The 19,739-nt window shown below is 23.7% G+C and overlaps 1 long non-coding RNA gene across 2 annotated transcripts in view; it reads left to right on the forward strand.

Moving 5' to 3' along the window:
- The first annotated feature begins 9,261 nt into the window (after positions 1 to 9,261).
- The window catches only part of LOC107450672 (uncharacterized), a 180,631-nt gene continuing 170,153 nt past the window's right edge, over positions 9,262 to 19,739 (forward strand). For both annotated transcript variants that reach the window (XR_006225030.2, XR_011637388.1), the window contains exon 1: positions 9,262 to 9,647. This is a non-coding gene — a long non-coding RNA (uncharacterized lncRNA). The remainder of the gene's footprint in view (positions 9,648 to 19,739) is intronic.

Raw genomic sequence — 19,739 nt, forward strand, 5'->3', positions numbered from 1 at the left:
ACTCAAGGCGGACCTTCATCAGAAACATAACTTGTGGAAGAAACCATCAAGATTTGCAACTAATTTTATAAAGGAGTCTAATTTTACTTATTAAGTCTTACAGTTTACGAGTGAACTCCCTAATTTTTCCTATGTGATCTTATTTTAATGATTTAGAATTTGACAGTAAATTCCCTTTTTCTTACAGTAAATTCCCTTTAGTTAATTCCCTTTTTTAAAATTTGAATTAAATACACAATTTTGAGGAAAATAAATTTTAAAAGTTTTAAATGTTTTTGAATGCACTTATCAAATTTATTTAAATAGCTATGAAATTTTGCGGATTGAAAATAATGCTAAAAGTAATGTGTGCTTTATTTCAGAAATTTAACCGAAAATTAAAAAGATTTCTTAAAATAGCACTAAATTTTATATTACATTATTTTAAATTTTACTCATTTTCGGAGCATAATTGTTAAGCTAAGTTTTCGATTTTAAAAGTTACTAACTCCTGACTATAGTAAGTACTCCATGTAATAAATATTTTACATAGAAGTATGACTTTTAAGTTATTGCTCAAAAAAAAAAAAAAAAAAAAAAAAAAAAAAAANAGGATTTTAAGAATAAATTTAAAATTATGTTTTCAAACACCATCCTTTTTATTTTTAAATCTCTTTAAATATTCAATAATTTTCATTAAATTTATAAATTTAATTTCGGTATCTTTTCCTTTCTATTTCTCTTCCTTTTTTTAATTGTATTTAATTAGTAAATGAAGACTGTAGAAATGTAAATGGAGAAAACGAAAACCAGGAAAAAGTATAACAAGAAAAATCAGAAAACTGGTTTAAATGTTTAAAAAAAATTAGTAACTATACTATTTAATACGATTTCGTTTTGTGCAATGTTATAATAAAACTAAACAATGTGAAAAATTGGACAAACGTGGATATTCTATAGTTTGAGTTACGTAAACAAAAGCTGTTTTGAGTGTTAAAACACATAACACAAAATCTTTTTGTGTTTGGACACTGAGAAAGGTTCTAGTTTTAAAAACCAAAACTTTGGTATTCACTTTTGTCCAATTATTTGCGATTTATTCACATCGAGTTCACCCTTATTAATAACTCTAGTATTTCTTGCGTTGAGTTTGCGCTTTTTCCCTTGAATACTGAATCAATGCACAAAATCATCAAAAAAATTACTTCTCAATTAAAAACTATACAATAACTAATAAACTCATTTTGATTACTAAATGCTCAATAATGTTTTTAATTATAATGTTTGCTCTTCATATTTAAGTGTATTTTTTGTGATAATTAATTGATTTTTTTTCTCTTCTAGCAATAAATTAATAATAATTTTTTTTTAGCAAACTTCAGACTCTTTCAAGTGTCTTGGTTGTTGAAATACTAAGTAACAAGGCATGTAGCCTTCATGAGGACAGACAGATCATATGGAACTTTCAATTTATTGTTTTATTTTGTCTTTTATTGGTTATTTTTTGAGAAAACGCTGTTTTTTCAGTCAATATATTTTTTAACCATACTAGTTAGCAAGAAATACCTTCCTGTAAATACCATACTTTCTATAATCCTTACATGAACTTCATAATTTTCATACACGATTAAGTATAAACCAAAACACGTTCGAATGCATGCTTAAAGAATTAATTCTCAATATTTTTATGTGAATTAAACAACTCAGTTAAAAAAAATCATATTTTTTACGAATATTATGGAAGCTTAAAGAATAGTTATATATTCTGATTTCTATTCTTTAGTACAGTCAAACCCTTCTATAGTGAACCTTCAAGGGACCGAAATTTCAGTTAACTATAACCGGGAGTTAACTATACCGGTGGGACCATTAGCTAAAAATTTTAACTAATGGTTCCAAACTTCTTTTTATTATACATTATTCAAATAATTGACCAATTAAGCAAGATTGACCAATTGACCTATAATTGACCAATAAATGCAAGAATGACTGAAAAATAATACGTAGTACCAAAAAATGTGTTAACTTGCTTTTATTTTTTATTACTCTTCGTCTTGTGTACAGAAAAAAAAAATTAGTAATCTTTAGTTTATGCAGGGAAAAATTTGTCCATACATCTGCCTGGGTTGGCCTTAGTTTAGGGATGGAAAAGTGAGAATAGAAGAAAACTAAAAAAAAATGCTTATCGCTTCATTCCATTCTATAGATGGTTTTAAAAATCAATATAAGTATTTATTTTGAAGTAGACATTTCAAAATTATTTAAAAAATGAAGAAAAAAAATCAGTCGAAGACAGAAAAAAGTTCATATTATTCAACTTCTTCACGCTTTTAGTTCACTATATCCACAAAAGATAACATTATACGTGTATAGCAAGTCACGGAACCGAACATTTAGTTCACTATATCCGGGAGTTCACTATAATCCGTATTCACTATAGCGGTGTTTGGCTGTAATTATATCAGAAGATATTTCAATATAATGCTTGAGATACACTTTTTTGAATATCTTGGAATGTCTTGAATATTTTGGTAGACATTTCAAAATTATTTGAAAAATGAAGAAAAAAAATCAGTCGAAGACGGAAAAAAGTTCATATTATTCAACTTCCTCACGTTTTTAGTTCACTATATCCACAAAAGATAACATTATACGTGTATAGCAAGTCACGAAACCGAACATATAGTTCACTATATCCGGGAGTTCACTATAATCCGTGTTCACTATAGCGGGATTTGGCTGTAATTATATCAGAAGATATTTCAATATAATGTTTGAGATACACTTTTTTGAATATCTTGGAATGTGATTTTATGCATCACATGACTTAAATATTCAATAAACTATTCTTTCTGGATGAGAGATGGAAGTTTAAAAATAATTGATATCAAAATAATTTTAAGAGCATCCTAAATGCGAATTCGTTTTTATTTTAAACATATTTATCTTAATTTTCTTTGAAGTAGTGAAAAATAAACTGATGATTTTTGTCTCAAATTTGATCTTAGATCCCCTCATATATTTGGTCATTTTATCCATAAATAAATTATATAGTACCGCAAAAACTAATTATTTTTTCAATTTTTAGATTTTAAGTAAACTTTATTAAGTTTCTAAAAAAGTGGTTTATATGTCATAAAAATAAAGAGAAAAAAAATTAATTTTAAATTAGGATATTTTTTTAAATTTCTTAAAAGCTAATTAACAGAATATGATGCAGAAAATTTATAAAGACAAATTATACTAAAGACAATTTGCTTAAAAGTGTTTATACTGTTACCCAAATTACAAGAACAAAAATGTCATTAAATCCAAATAATAAGGATAATTTTTTAATGTTTTTAATTGTTTTGCATATTTTCTGGTAAATTTGATAATTTTTTCTTGTTTATGATTAGATAATACAAAAGTATAGTTTGTGATTAAAAAACACAAACATATACATTCAGTGTACTAATTTAAAAATATACAAAAAATTTTCTAGGACCTTTTGCAAGAAGAAATAATTATATTATTGTGAACTAATTGTTAAAAAGAAAACATAATACGAATTAATTCAGATATGTTATTCTTTTATCATTTTACTCAGCTATTTGGTGAAACAAATATCATTTGTATTATCACTTATTATTAATGTATTGCATTATATTTTTGTTTATTTCTTTATTTTAAAATATTTTGGGAACTTACACTTCGTGTATCAAAATTAAAAATAAATAAAAAAATACTAAAGTAGAAATATTACTTAGAAATATTTTAAACTGCATAGTAATAGTTGAAAATCTTATTCAGATTACACGAGTAAGGACATACAATTACATAATTTTTTCCTTTTAATTTAACCACATCATTCCAATGAATTTTAGTCTTCTTAAGAATTTCATTCCTTTACAGAACTTGTGATTCTAATTCTTATAAATCTAATTTAACTTGATAAACGTATTGTTTAATTTGATTTTATAAGTGTCATATGCATGATCCATGCGCAGATGCATCAATATTTAATTATTGCAGAATTGAATAAATAATCTAAAATTATTAACTGATCTTGTCAAATATGAACTGTACTGAAATTGCAATATTCGTATATAATATTAATTAATGAGCTTAAAATAAAATAATATTTATATGACAACTAAAGTAAAATTACTAGTAACCTTTAGTTAGGTTACTAGTAATTTTACTTTAGTTAGTTATTATACAAAATATTTTGGACAACTAGAGGTTAGCAAAAAGGAGCGAATCAAGGAAGAAAAGCTCTTGAAAAAAAATGCCGGAAAAGCTCCAGAATAGAGTGCATGATAAACCACAAAAAATAGAATCATTGAGTTTGAATGAGGAGAATTATTAAAAAAATTATGATCGATTAATGGTCATGATATGACTTTACGACGATAAACGCGTATGTTTTAAGTTTTTGATCTAAAGTAAGTAAGGAGGTAAGTGTGAAGAAATAATAAAAAGGATTTTTTAATCTATTGTTGCTTTTAGAAATACCAAGTATAATAAAAATGAAAACAATTTAAACCTAAATTTACAGTCTAACAGCACATTACATAATTTTAAAATTTTTAATTTTAAGTGATGTTAAGTTTAAGTAGTGATAAGTTTAATTGAGGTTAATTCTAATAAGTGTATTAATTTACATTTACCTAAACATCGAGTTCACCCTNACTTCTATTTCAATTTTTTTTGGTTTATTTTTAAATTTCTTTATTTTAAAATATTTTGCAACTTACACTTCGTGTATCAAAATTTAAAATAAATAAAAGAATACTAAAGTAGAAATATTACTTAGAAATATTTTAAACTGCATAGTAATAGTTGAAAATCTTATTCAGATTACACGAGTAAGGACATACAATTACATAATTTTTTCCTTTTAATTTAACCACATCATTCCAATGAATTTTAGTCTTCTTAAGAATTTCATTCCTTTACAGAACTTGTGATTCTAATTCTTATAAATCTAATTTAACTTGATAAACGTATTGTTTAATTTGATTTTATAAGTGTCATATGCATGATCCATGCGCAGATGCATCAATATTTAATTATTGCAGAATTGAATAAATAATCTAAAATTATTAACTGATCTTGTCAAATATGAACTGTACTGAAATTGCAATATTCGTATATAATATAAATTAATGAGGTTAAAATAAAATAATATTTATAGGATAGCTAAAGTAAAATGACTAATAACGTAACAAAGCTAATTATTATACGAAATATTTTGGACAACTAGAGGTTAGAAAAAAGGAGCGAATCAAGGAAGAAAAGCTCTTAAAAAAACGCCGGAAAAGCTCCAGAAAAGAGTGCATGATAAACCACAAGAAATAGAATCGTTGAGTTTGAATGAGAAGAATTATTAAAAAAATTGTGATCGATTAATGGTCATCATATGGCTTTACGATGATAAACACATATGCTTTAAATTTTTGATCTAAAGTAAGTAAAGAAGTAAGTGTCAAGAAGCAATGAAATTGATTTTTTAAACAATTGTTGATTTTAAAAGGAACAAGTATAATAAAAATGAAAACAATTAAAACCTAAATTTGCAGTCTAACAGCACATTACATAATCTTAACATTTTTAATTTTAAGTGATGTTAAGTTTAAGTGGTGTTTTTAATTGAGGTTAATTCTAATAAGTGTATTAATTTACATTTACCTAATAAACTTAATTCCAACTGAGCAAAAAACAAATTGCTCCAATAACAAGAGTATTTTATATTTATATATATAAGGGAAAAAATCTTTTTTTTTATAAATTTAGTTGAATTTGATTTTTATTTTATAAACTGTACTTTACAAATTAATATTAAGTGTCAGCTGAGAAGTAATGATAGCATTTCGGAAATCTCCATTTTAAAAAAATGCAATAAAAGACATATAATTCCAATTATTTTGAATATTTGTTATTAAAACGTGTTAAAACATTTGTTTCTAGTAAATTTTCCATTTTAAAAGCTTCAACTGAAATTATTTAAGAAGGCAGGGAAAAAGATTACAAAAAGTTCCATACTTTAAATTAGTCAAATAATAAATTAGTTATATAAAATTAGTCTAATAAATCTAATTTAGTAATGATATATTCTAAGAAATGATTTTTAAGTCCTTTCTTTTTAGCGCTTTTTCTCCGGGTGTTCGTTTTTTCTGGTGCTCTTTTTCACGCCTAGAATAATGAATAATGTTTGATAATCTTGATATAAAATAAACATAATTTTATCTTCATCTGTGAATTTATAAAATTTTTGATTAAATTATTCAGAATTAAAGATAGCGAAATTCTAAATGATAAAAATTTTAAGATACTTTAAAAACTATTTTAGAAATGTTTTAATTAACTAAATAAATCTTGCATTAGTTTTGACATGTTAAAGGCTTTAGTTTTTCTAAATAAATCTTAAGATTTAAACTTTTATTTTTCTTTTACAGCTGTTTCTCAACAAAGAAGTTTCTTTTGGCTTATTATTCAAAGGCATCAAATTCGCTTTAGAAACAGGGAATTTTCTGAAAGACATAAATGAATTTTCTTCACAAGTTTGGGTGATACTTTTTTTTTCTTTATTATTGGAATTATTACCTAAATGATACATTTTAGTAACTGTGTTATATTTTGTGATAATGACTTAAAAAAACATTTAATAATAATGTTTTGTAATATTGCTCTAGCATATTATTTAACTCGTACAGACAAGTATTAACAGTAAAATGTTCTTTTTTCATTTATTTTGTACTCAAATTACAAAATAATATATCATGCTACAGTATAATACAGCATATAAATACATTTAGATATATTTTGCTATGGTGTATGCTTATTTTAATCTTTGGGCTTCCTAATATGTTATAGAGATTATGCTAAATGTTATAGACATTATTTATTTCTGAAAAAAGTTTTAAATAGCAGAGAATATCAAGAGTTAAACTAATAATGCAACCTATTTATATTTTCAAATCCAACTGGAAAATATTTCTTAAAGTAGAAATATATTGAGTTTTGATAATAATTTATCTATTAATTAACATTCAATAGTTTAATAAATTCTATTATAAATTTACTTTTTTTCATGTAAAATTAAAGAGCTTTACACTTTTATAGAATTCGAAATTTTACATTCCTCTCTAAAATTTATGACACAAAACTTTTTCAAATAAAAAAAAACCATTTCAGTAATTTTTAAGTTTTTTTTAATGATTTTTAATTTGATTTCGTATCTACATAATGCTATTTTCATAAAAATGGGTACAACTTAATCTATATATAAATGTTACAAGATTCAACTATTTATGACTGCATTTAAATTTATGTTTGAATTTGTTTAAACATTCTATTATAATCTCATGAATATTCCATTTATTTATAACCTTATAATTTCATTGTTAATTATAATTACATAAGTACATCTTTTCAGCAAAATTTCAGCAATAATTGCTACGTTTTACATTAATATTATATTTTAGTAAATAATTTTGTAACGGTTACTTAATACCATACATAAAAGCTTTTTAAATTGAAAAACATTTCACAATGGGGTTTAATATTACCAAAAATAACGCATTATTAATAATGCAATATTTTTGCATATCGCTCATCCAATTAGGAATTGCATTCAAACTTATATTTTAATACTTGACGATTTTAAAATGAAGGATTGATTTAATAACCGCTACATCTTCAAATAACTGCTCTTAAAATGTGATGGTATAATGAGTTTCATGCATTTACATAAATTGAGGCACAAATAGAGGACATAAATTGTGAACAAGCAGAAATTCCACAAAAATGTTAGTTTTTTCTTTTCATTAGAAAATAAAATGTAAGATAAAAATCACAAATTATTCCGTCAAGAATCTGTCACAAAACTGAAATAAATATTAGAGTAACTTTATCAGTAAGGTTGAACGAAGTCTTAACTTATCTTATCCCTCCCTTTTTATTTTTAGAGGAATTCGTTTCTTTTTATGTATCTTATCAAAACATAATGTTTCTCAAAAATTTCTCCCTTAAAAAACAAAAGATTAAATGATTTGTTTCAGCAAATGAATTATTCAACATTGTTTTTAACATTTTACGTACTATAGATATCCTAAATATAATAAAGTTACCTTTGCAACTTGAATAATTTAGGTTACGACACTAATTGGGAACAGCATTTATCCTTATTTAATTTTTTTTCCTTGTATATGATCTGAAAAGATACTTACTTAATTTTTTATGTAATGTAATTTTTCAGATTTTTGAAGTATTATGTGATATTATCTAAATTAAATTGAGAAAACCCATTTAAAAAGCTAATTATAAAATTAAATAAGGTATTTCCAATATTTTCCATAAAATAACACTTTAAAATAATCTGCCTGATTTTATTATTATCTGTATGCTATTCACAATGTTTAATATCATCAGTTTTTTTATGCATTATTAAAAAGTAAGGTTGTTTTTCTTTTAATATTTAGCTGATAATGCATATATGAATTTGAGCTAATCATTCGTAAAGTGATAAGTTAATAAATTATGCTAGCATTGCATAAATTCTTTCCTTACATAAGTAGTTTACGATAGCAATTTCAAATAATTTGTGCGTTTTAGAGAATATATCATTAAAGGATGTCACCTCTTTTACACACTATTTCACAATACAAACTACATATTCGATTTATACGTCTTTCAAAATGGAGGTTTAATCGCAATATTTTTTCCTGCATATAATTATTTTTATTATTTGTATTAGGGCTTTTTAAAATTGTGTTAGCTATTTCGCTAAATTTCAAATAGCTAGTTCTCTAAGTTGTTATTTAAGCTTATTATAACACTTCATTAACTGTAAGTAATTTAATAAGTCTAATTTGCATACATGAATAATTGGGGTACTTTAAATTAATTTTCACTTGTATAAGATACTTATCAAAGTCTATTATTTTAAAAGCAAATATTCAACATTTTTAATAGGTATTTAACTTTCAATAAAAAATCTACATTTGATAAAGTTTGAATGTTTGCATTAATTTAACAGCTGAAAATAATAAGGAAAAATGAAAAACTAGTAACAATATCAAAGATAATGATTTTAAAGTTATATCTATATTGTGCATGCATTTATTACAATAAATTAATATTTCTATAAATTATTTAATCTATTATAAATTTAAAAACAATTAAATTAAAAAATAGAAAAAAAATATATGGAATATAGCTCAAATGATAAACACTAATTTTGTGATTTTTGTATTTTATTTTTTTTTAAAAAAAGTGATAAACAAGACATTAATCATGAAAAGTATTAAGATTATCCATATAGGTACACTATATTTAGCCAAAACATAAATTTATGTCAGAAATGTAAAATGGTTGTCCCTTTCTATTGAGCCCCCCTTGGTCCTGGACTAACCAAAGTGTCCATTAACCCCCTTGCGTGGGATGGTTCTCAAGCCATTGGTTGGTACCCTGTATGGCAGACTCAGTGGCTATAGAAGTCAGCATTTTTAACAATGATTGATATTTCAAGGACGAACGACGCACATTTTTCACAAATGATGATCCTAATATTCTCTTCACAGTCGGTGGGAATGTTGAGTTTCATCGAAAAATATTCAATATTTACATCAGTGAGTTCGTTGCTATGGTAAATGACCATGGATTGTTCATTAATATACTTAGATGTAAGTTATTTCTATATTTTCTATTAAATGATGGGTAATGTTTTTGTTCCAGCGAGATCGAATCATGTTTTTCTTGAATTATTGGGTCTTTCGTTGATTATATTAGCTCTTGTTTGATTTGTATGCCTGATGAAGCAAAAATATTTAATCTTATATATTGCATGCTTGTCTTAATTCTTGAAAGAGCTATTAAACATTTTAATGATTTCAAACTTTCTTATGACAGTTGCGAGTTTAAACTGTAACTTGGAAATGTTCTCTAGGGAGACACACAAAAAACTAACCTTATAGGGTTTTTATACAGCCCTTTATAACGTAACCCTTTGTAACGTTTATAAGCATTATAATTTAAAAATAGAGGTACACAAAAAATGTCAAAAATGTATTTCAGGTTCTAAAATATGTAACAAGCATTATATTTTAAAAAACATTTGCGTTCTTCTTTAATTTTAAAATTGTATTTCAAACTAATTATTAATTTTACACATTTTGGATACATATGGTTAAATTTTTTTTAGAGGAAATTGGTAAACATTTCGTTTTAGAAATTTTTCCTAAATTTAATTAAAACTTTGTATATGCTTTATAGCAATTTTGAATCTTAAAAGTGTGTTCTAAAATGCGTAGTAAATCATGAATTATATCAAGTACTTAGTACCGAAATGAATGATACTATCCTTATGTTACATCAATGCTTATGAATTGTGAAATTGTTTTCATATTTGATACACGTAAATCAAATGAATGTTTCTTGAAGAAATTTAAAATATAATTATGTTTGGAATATGATTCCCTTATGTATCACTTTTAAAGGTAAAAAAATATAGCAAATAATGATGAGTTTTATTTTACTATATCCTGGTGAATTAATTAAGACAGTTATTTTTTTAATATCGTGAATTAAACATTTTAAAACTTTTTTCTATATAATGCACGTAATTTAGTTCTAAAAATAAACAAAAATGATTTCCAATGTATTTTGCATCTTTCTTTGAATTATCAGTTCATTCTGTTTAAATCTTGATGATAAATAGAACTTCAATATTTAACGGTTTAAATACTGAATACTTTTTGAACAAGTAAGTACTTTTATAGTTAAATTGTTGGAATTAGCAATTTATAACATTGTGCAGTTTATTAAAATGTGCATACATAATTACTTGATCCCTATTCATTTTTATGGTTAATGCATTTAGAAATATAAATTATAATAGGAACTCAAACTATCTATCTCGTTATACATTTTTATATTACATAAAAAAAATAAATAATGAAATTATATTGAATGACTGTTTCGAATTTATAAAATTTTGTTTAAATAAATTTACTAGATTTTACTAAAATCTTGTAAATAAATTCTGACATTCATTATATAAACTACTCATCATCATCATCACTATTTTGACATTCATTATAAATTCTGCTTAAAAATAATTTCGTGTTAAATAACTTAATGATTCCAAAAATATATAGCAATGTTGACGTGTTTTTAAAGAATGATGACATTCATCAGATAATATTCTTTAAAAATTACCACCATTACAATAGAAAATATCTAAAATCAGAATAAGTATAATTATAACTTCTCATCTTTTAAAAAATTTCATTAAAAAAAGTATCATTTCTTTTTATTAAAATTTATAGAATAATAGTAATTGAAGTCGTTTGAAATAAGTTTACAGTGAAGTTTTAATACATTTTGATTTAAAATAAGTTGTTAGTTATATGGTTTTCAAGCTTTGTTGAAAAATATAGAGTAAAAGAAAAGAAAATATAATGAACAAAAATATTTATGGTGAAAAAACATTCTTTTTCAAGCAATACTTGAATTTAAAATACCATATTTGAAAAAACTTCTAGTTTGAATAAAAATAACAATTTAGTAAATCTCAATACAATCCTGCTTTTTTCCCTTTAGTTTCCTATAAAAAATGTTGTCAAATTTTAATTAAAAATATATTTCTTTAAAGAAAAATAAATAATATTAACAATTAAATGATTTTTTCTACATTATCCGTGAAATGAAATTCCACTGATTTGAAGAAAGCAAATTACGTAATTTCAATGACCAGGACAATTATTAACTTGCTGCTTCTCTGTAATGTTTTAAAGAGGAAAAACATGTATAAAAAATAATAACTAAGACTAAAGAGAAAATTTTCTTTATAGTCACAGATATAAGACTTGTTCAGCATGCCCAATATTTTATACATAATATTTATGATCATTTTCTAGCAGAGCATAAATTTTTTTTAAATTATTAGCAATCGCACTTCATTTTAAATTTTGCATATGCAAAAAAGGCGGCAACATTTCGTAATATAAAAAAATCAAATCTGTAGTTGTATTTAAATACAATATACCCCGGTTTCAAATAATATTATATTTAATATATTATGTATAGGCACTGTTATTTTGTCAGATTCTGACATATTTCATCAGACAATTGATGTTCAGGATGAAATATCTTTTGAAATACATATTTGTTAGGTATTACAATAAATATTAAAAAAGTAACATTTTTTTTAAATTTACAAACTTAAATTTAGAAATCTGTTTAGATTCCTCATAATAATTTTTTTCTCAGAGAAACGAGACCTTTTGTGTTTCTCTTGTTTTAACGCTATATAGCTTTCGCCAATGTATTACAAAATCTTCAATTTCCCCCCTTTTTTGGAAAAGAGAGATGTTAATGGCAGGTCTTATTATAAACTTGTTAGAATTGTTAAAATTTATAAAAAGAAAGTAAAATCAATAACATGTAATTTAATTAACTAATTTTATAAAAATATGTTTATGAAGTCAAAAATTACTTTTGTCTTACAGAAACGAGGCCTTTCAATTTCATTATATCATCGAAAACTTAATGCTTCTATAAATAACGTGATTATACTTTTACCAATTTATTCCAATATAAACTTTTCAATCAATACTATTTTTAGAAAAAATACTGTATGGTTTGTTAAAAAAAAATCTGGTTATAAGAACTATTTTACCTCGAATATATTCATTTATACATTAATCAATATACAATAAAATGGAAGTTATATAATGACTACATGTAACTAGTATACCATTTACTAAAAAACACTTAAAGATTTCGAACTAGAAAAGATTTAAGGCTAAAGTTTGCTTGTGATGTTAATTAATAAATCTTAATGCTGCGAAAAATTCTAAAAGCATTTAAGTAATACTGTTATATGCATAAATACCTTTTAGTTCTCAATGACCATCAATACGATTTTTTTTTAAAAAAAGAAAAAATCCCAACGATATTCTTTAAAAACTCTACAAATTCATAACATAACTCTTTTTTTAATTTTTATTCGTAACTAGATCAGTACATAAAATGTTATGATTGAAATTTTTCTTTGCTGTTTCATTTAAAAGTAAAGAAAAATAATACTGCAAATTCTGAAAAAGAAGACATTGTTCAGTACAAATCTATCTAAATTACGCAGTTTTGATCATGAACACGATTTAGAAAATTAAATGTTTATTTGAGCCTGTAATTAAAATCCTAAAAAAAATTTGTTTTTAAAATTAAACGAACCATTCCATTATTATTTTGGAGTTTTGATACAAGATCAAATATATCGCTCATATCATATAATTTTTAAGTTAACTTAATAAATCCATGAGAACTAAGAGCATTTCAACTAAAATATTATTTATAAGCTAACTATAAGTTATCAATTTTCGTTTGAAAACTAGCGTTACATTTAAAGTATATTTTATTTTTAGTTATAACTTAATTTAGCTTTATACTTTCGTGCCGTACAGAAGACCACAATATTACGTTTTCGTTCTTCAGTTTTATAAAATGACGAAATTTTCTAATAAACTAATAAACAAAACTAATCCGAAATAGTGTTGTAAGAAAAATAGCACTTGTAAATTTTTACTCATTTAAATTTCTTCCAATAGTGAGAAGGACACGTTGTTTGGGAAATATTATTGCAGTATAATCTTTTGAAACTTATATTTCAATTGAGAATTAAATGTTTTAAAATATTTGATTGAAATTTTTTTTTATTGTCAATATAAATAAGTTTTTTAAAAATTTTTAAGGATATTTCAGAAATGAATCAAACACATCCGAAACACTTTAAAAATATTTCAATGGCAATAATAGGAACTGTATATTTGTATGTTTTAAAAACTATTCTGAAAACGTTTAAGAAAATCTTGAACGAAAATTTATTGAAATGTTTTTCATAAATCGTTTGTAAACATGTGCTGGAGTGTAACGTAATTTTGACATTTTGTGCAACATGGTCGTAAAAAAATAAATGAATAAAACAGTATTTAATTAATAAGTCACATTAATATATTAATTTGATATATGCATAAATGCGTGTGAATTCTATTTATTAAAAGAATCACATAATTCAACGTTAATTATGATTGTTACATAATAATATCATACTTTCTTCATAAAGTTTATTTTGTAACATGAACCTTGATAGTATTCATGCATTCAATCGTGTTATGTTATATTATAGAAGTAACATTTAATTATTCACATATTAAAATTATAATCCATAGATTTTTTTTTCTAAATATTTACTTTCCTAAAGAAATTTACAATAACTTCACATTTTAATAAGCAAAACTTTTTTAAATTAAAATCTGATATCATCTTTAATTTGATTTCATTTAGTAAAGATTTAAAAATGTAAAAATAGTTTTTTTTAAAATCAAATTTTCTAAATTGTATCATATGCTTTAACTTTTTGCTATAAAAACTAATAATCAATTTTAACTATTAATGTAGGCGAAGATGTTTAATATCTTTGATTCAAAAGTGTTTCAAAGTAGAGAGTGTATTTAAGAATCAAGATTGAACTTTTTGAAAGCAAATCAAATACCTCTCTTGACCAAATTATTTATTTAAAAGTTAAATTAATAATTAAATATTAGTTTTCAATACCAAAATACTCATAGAATTATCTGTTTTTAAACCTCAAATAGTATATATAAAATCAATGTTAATGTAAAACTTGTTGGAAAACCAAATAAATAAATGAGTTAAATTAAATTTCAATTTAAAGAATTGAAATTATTGCTAACAACTATTTACTTTAATTACTTATTGTTGCTACCACTGATCTAAATATTGATTTAGTAAAGAAGATAATAAGAACTCATCAATGAAGAACTTATAAGAATTCAATAACTACGTTTCAATTTCACATTTTTTTTTATTTTGGTTAAAATGCTTTAGTATATTTACTTTTCAAAAATATTGCTTAAAGAGCATTGACAAATACTTATGTTTTTATAGTATATGAAGAGAAATTTCCAAAAGTGTTGAACCATAATAATCTCTCAAAATTGCTTAAAACTTAATAAGGAACTAATTTGAACCTTATTATCGTACTTCGGAAATTTCATTACATGATATTATTGTTCAATTGTAATGAAAATTTGTTTCAGTATTACAATTTATGAATGAAGCAGTAAATTTGTTCCATATTATAGTTCAATTGTAATGAAAATGCGTTTCAGTATTACAATTTATGAATGAGGTAGTAAATTTGTTCCATATTATTGTTCCAAATACCATTGTAAAGTTTCAAAACAGAAGCAATTTTTCTGATGGTAATACACGTATCTCAGAGTTATCTAATTAATAAGATAACTTTGTGATAATTATCAGGAAACAGACATGTTAAAACTTATAAGAAAACAAAAACACGTTCGTAAATTATTACGAAAAATTAAAATTAAAAAGATATCTTTCATGTCATAGTATGTTACTTCATTTAAAATTATATGCAGTATCTTTGATTTTTATGTTCAATGTAAATAATATTAGGTTAAGTAAAAATGTTTAAGTTCGCTTAATTTAAAACTTAAGCTTGTTTAGGTAATTTTCTCATTTAAATTAAAAATGAACAATAAAAAACGTTATTCCATAAAATGAAAAATCGTTAAACGGCAGTTTTGGAAAATGATTAAATGTTAAATTGTTTTCAATAATTATTTGTGGAAAGCGTATTGACACAATAATTAAATTGCATTGACCTGAAAAAAATTATTTTTCCACAATTTATAATTTGCCTTCGATTTTAACTTAAATTTAATATAGTACGAATTTCAGACACATGATAATCAGACAATAATGCTCAATGATAAGTAATTGTGATGTTAATATTTGATTGGATTAGTAATAAAGCTACGAAGTAATGATAAACAATCTGCATATCAATAATTATCTTTTTTTTTAAAAAGAAATAAGACATTTAAAAAAGAGAACAACCAAATGTCATTTTTTAATACGTGAATGTTTAGAATAAGTTCAAGAAAGAAAAAAACATGTTTCTTTATCGTTAATGTTGTTAATAATTTTTGATTGGTTTATTTTTATATTTTTTCAAACGTATTCCATATTAACTTTGCCCATATTAACTTGCCTAACTAGCTTTGCTCAAATATACCCAAATTTTATTTTAATGCATTCTAAACAATTAGTAGCAAGGTATATATTAAACAATTGAATTTTCAACTCGAAATTATTATGTATGACAAATCATTTAAAGAGTAAGTATTAGGTATGTATTAGGTAAAAAAAAAAGTATGTACTAGGTACAATATTACGTAGATATTAGGTTAAAAATCTCAAATTTTTTCAAATAACGTTTTCAATATAGTTAAATAAAATTTAGTCACCTGTAAAAAATCCTCATTTAAACTGTTAATTAAAGCTTGCAAAACATTTTTTTGACTTGTTGTCATTTAATCAGCAATCTATAATACACTAAATTTTATCAGTTGGTGATTATTATCAGTTGTTTAAAATGTAATAATCATGATCAATAATTTTAAATGTGGATTATAGATTTAAAAAAAAGGCATAAAAGTAAAACAGTTCTTTTTATCACACTGAAAAATAAGTTGAAATAACTTTCAATGAAATTTCATGTAAAGAATAGTTTCTTATTTAAATTCTAAATAGTTATAGTACAATTGATATATGTAATCATAAAAGGTTCTTTAAATGTTTATTAAAATACTTAAGCATAAAAAGTGGGTAAACTGAAGTTCTAAATCAGTTAGTTTGCTATTAATTCCATTGCATATACAATTTGAATCATTGATAAGACGGCACTTACAAAATTAGTAAACGTCTGCTAAAGTTGACTGAAATCAATTTTAATTTTCCTGATGATTAAGGAAATAATTAGAAAAATTCAAGCACTTTTTTTGGTTTCATAATGATTTATTTAACCTAAAAAATAATTGCACTATTCTTAGATTTTATTTATGTAGTAAGCAAAGCTATAAATTTTTCATAATTATAGTTAATTTTTGTAAAAAAAATATGTAGTTCAAAAACTTTTATATTAAAATTTATTTTTAAGAAAACTATTTAAACAGTTACACTTATTGGCTTAATTTGCTGAGGGAAACTAAACTGTATAATTATTCCTTAAGGCTTGTTAAGAAATTGATTTAAACAATTTATAAGAAAAAAAATTATTCCACAAAATTATTAAATGATTATTTCAGCAATATAAATTTTGATTGGAAGAAATTCCAAATAATTGTCAAGTTTGATTTTATTACACAAATAACAAAGTTTAAAATCTTAACAGTTTGAAACTGGTGATGTTATTTCTAATGGTGTTGTTTAATGCGATATTTTTTTGTATAATTTGTTAATTTCATTTTTCAGACTGTTATTAAATATATATAAATAGAAAATTAGTTTAGAAATTCATTAATATGGAAGGAATGTTTAATCTCAAGAAACTATCTATGATTTGTTGAAATTTATAATAAGTTCATAAAATAAAATAATCAATTTGTTTTTTTAAGATAAGATAATTGAGAAACAAAAATATGATTGTCATTTTATATTAATAAATTTTTTACTGACAGTTACAACAAAATATGTTTTTTTTTTAAAATAATAGTAAATAAATGAATAACAAACATTTTTTAAACTTTGAATTTAGAAAAAGTTTTATAATATTTCAGAATTAAGTGCATATTTCTTTTAATAATCTTTATTAATGTAAATCAATTCATTGCATACAATTACTTAATATTTTAAAAAATTTAAGATCATTATGAATGACTTAATAGTTTATTATTGGCCATTCATAAGAATTATGATCCTTTCCTTTTTAAAAAAGGATCATAATCCTTCTTTTATTCGAAAAAAATATGTAGTTAATAGAATTTAAAATTTAATCAAAGAGCATCTTGAATTCAGCTAAAAAGAAATTTAGACTTTTGAAAGAAATTTACCCAGTACTTCTGTTATTTAAATTTTATTTAATTGAATTAAATAAATAAATGAAACAAAATAAAACTGCTTGCAATGTTAAACATCAAACTAATTATCAACAAAAATTTGTTTGAAGAGAAGCTTCTTATTTAAAGACTGAAAGGTTAAAAAAAATTAACTATATTATCATGAAATATGTTTAAATATTTAAATTATTATTTATATAATTAGTTTTTAAGTAGTTTTAATAGTTAAGTAATTTAAGTAGTTGCTTTAAATTAATTAACTTGCTTCTGTTCTGTGTATAATTCTAATTTATTGAGAAAAATGTTTTTTCCAGGTAAATTTAAATTAACTATTCATATGTTATATATTTTGTTTTAAAAACGAAAATTGTCTACGTTTCTGTAATGCACTTGTTAAAACATTAAAATACAAATATTTCCAAGTAAATATAGTATTGAAAAAGTTACTTTATTTGATTTGATAATGAATTGGTAATTTAAACAAACGAAGGCTCATTTAATCATATAAATGACGAATTATTATCATCTTAAATGATAACATTTTTCTAAATTTATACTTTTTCTTCTCAAATCTTTTTTTTGCTACAATAAATGAAAGCGAGTTAACACAATTATTTACAAATATGACTAATACACACTAATTCTTTTACGTGAAAAGGAGAGTTATAAATAACTTCTTATATATTGTGCTCTTGAAATTTTTAAATGCTAATTAATTTACTAATGAAAAATATATTTTCACAATTAGGAAAAATATTTGAAACATACATTTTTTTTAAAAATTATTTCTTTTTCTCAGACAGACAAACGATTTAAACTGGAATAAGTATAATAATAAAATGTTCCAATTGCAAGAAAATAAGATTTTGATTGGAATGATAAAAAAAATGATTATCATAAAACCATTTATGAAAGATAATATGGTTCAGTTAAAACAGTATAAAATGAAAAATAACAACTGCTAATGAAGAAGCATCATAATTTATTTTATTTCTGATGAACTTGTTCTAGAATTTTATTTTTGAAAATTTAAAAGTAAAATCTGCTTAAGACTGTTTTCTTTTGAGGAAGCAGATATATTATAGATTTTACCTTATTAAATTTCTCCTTCGAAGCATACTCCATTCGTAACGATTGGAATCAGAAAACCCCTGTCGTGTTTGCACCGCCCCTTTGAAAATTGCATGAGGCGGGTCGAGAGTTTCTGAAAGCTAAGCCTAACGATGTTCTATTTGAAATCACATACTGACGGGCAGTATTACCACATACAGTTGAACTAAGCTTAAAAACACACACCTTAGTGCTACAGCCATAGTTAATTACTATTTTGCAAATTTTTTGATATAATTTTTACTCAAATCTCAAGGTTAAATTGCTAAGCCTAACGGGTTAAACTGGCGCCTTTAACCACTGAAAGCAAACAAGGTACTACAGGATTTTCTGATCCAACTATTACGATGGAATTTACCAGTCTAGGTTTTAAAGCATTTTGATGTTTCTTCTGTCCATTAAATAAAAGACAAACTCGCTTCTGTAGTCGCCATCAGAAGATAAACCTGTTGTTTATGGCTTTTAGCTAGAAGTCTTTTCTTGCAAGCCATTGGTTCTCAACCCGTCAATCTTTTACACTGCATGGGTCATAATAGATTTCCAGCCAATGGGAGATCGCCTCTTTTCAATATGCGTTGGTGTATAGTAATTTGCAAATGCTATGTCTGATTTAATGAATAACTCCTTGAAAATGGCGGCCAGTGTGACGTCATGTAAATTTTGCTCCGGGAAGCTGTGTGTTGTTATTTTTTTTTCTCTCTCGTTATGTTTCTCTGA

This window comes from Parasteatoda tepidariorum, chromosome 8 (assembly GCF_043381705.1).
Source record: "Parasteatoda tepidariorum isolate YZ-2023 chromosome 8, CAS_Ptep_4.0, whole genome shotgun sequence".
Taxonomy (NCBI): Eukaryota; Metazoa; Arthropoda; class Arachnida; order Araneae; family Theridiidae; genus Parasteatoda; species Parasteatoda tepidariorum.